The sequence below is a fragment of the Musca vetustissima genome, unplaced genomic scaffold (assembly GCF_032173495.1).
Source record: "Musca vetustissima isolate MV318-11 ecotype Yass unplaced genomic scaffold, APGP_CSIRO_Mvet_v1 utg20027, whole genome shotgun sequence".
Taxonomy (NCBI): domain Eukaryota; kingdom Metazoa; phylum Arthropoda; class Insecta; order Diptera; family Muscidae; genus Musca; species Musca vetustissima.
In genome coordinates this window covers 231,520-232,878 of record NW_026877887.1, presented here as the reverse complement: position 1 = coordinate 232,878, position 1,359 = coordinate 231,520, and positions in this window count along the sequence as shown.

Sequence of the window (1,359 nt, the reverse complement as noted above, 5' to 3'; positions counted from 1 at the left end):
CTATAGTTGGCACATATCGTCTTGTCTCCTTTTTTGTGCACGGGACGCAGGATGCTGAGGTTCCAATCATTGGGTATGCATTCATCTAGCCAAGTTGTGCTAATCAACTGGTGCATGTGTTTGCAGCTTTTCGACGTCGAGTTTCCGTGTTGTATTAGATCCCACCTTTGCTGCAACATTAATACGGGTGCGTACCTTGGCTGCCACAAGGTAATGGTCCGCATCGATATTCGCTCCTCGGATCGATCGAACGTCTAAAACTCTGGATGATGTCAAAGAACTTCGCTTTTATACGGATTATAGCAATTCGCTCATCTACTGGAGTGAATCTGGAGACAAGGTCTTTTATTCTCTTGTTAACCATAAATCCGCAGCAAAATGCATGTCTCGTTTTATGGCAGCTATTATACAGGGCGTAATCGTCTGATTTACTTACGCCTGTCCCTTTCCATCGCATTTCCTGTAAGGCAATAATATCGGCTTTGTACTTCTTGAGTATATCCGCCAAAGCGAACATTAGGGGGTTTGGTTTTCTTTTTCTTTGCTTTTTCATAGTAGGTTGGGTTTTCCGAGAGTGGGCAACTACCCCGACGCCTCAACCCATTTTTTTATAGTTCTTATGGGTGAACTCGCGGCACATATTAGCTCACTATTTCATCGTGGGTGATGAGAATAACTCCCCAGGTGGCACCGCGGGGAGGTCAATGTCCACAATTGAGATGAAAGAGGGACCAATATAAGCCTGGACTTCGCCATGTTAAAGCCAATCAGAGCCGTTACTGGGTATCTATCATCCCCTACGCCACACGTTTCTTATTCACGAAAACCCCAAAATACCTATTGCAACCACTTCGGTTAGAAATTTTCCAAAATTCCGAACATGAGGCGGTTACATAGTCGAGCAAAAAGTCGATTTTTAGACTTTTCAACTTTTGCCTTTGACTAAAAAGTCGACTTTTTTATCTTTCGGTTTTGTCAAACCTGTTCAAAATCGATTTTCGATTTATACCGACAAATGCAAAATCGACTAAAAAATTTATTTTTTTTATTGAATTGTTGTCAACAGATAAAATAAAGTTCTGGAATATTTAATTTTTGGGCAATTTAAGATTTGGCATAATAAACCAAATATTTATAAAGAAAATCGAAAGTCGATCTTGAAATGTCAAAATGACAAGCTCTATACATTCTACCCATAGAAGTCATATATGAAAAGATACTCTATCTATGAGAGATCTCAAAATAGATGAACATTTTTTTAAATCCTATAGGTAGTATTTGTAGAAGATTTATAAAAGCTTTTCCAGCTATAGGACCTTTTTTTTAATACACGTGAAAAATCTTCCATGTTCAGAGGAT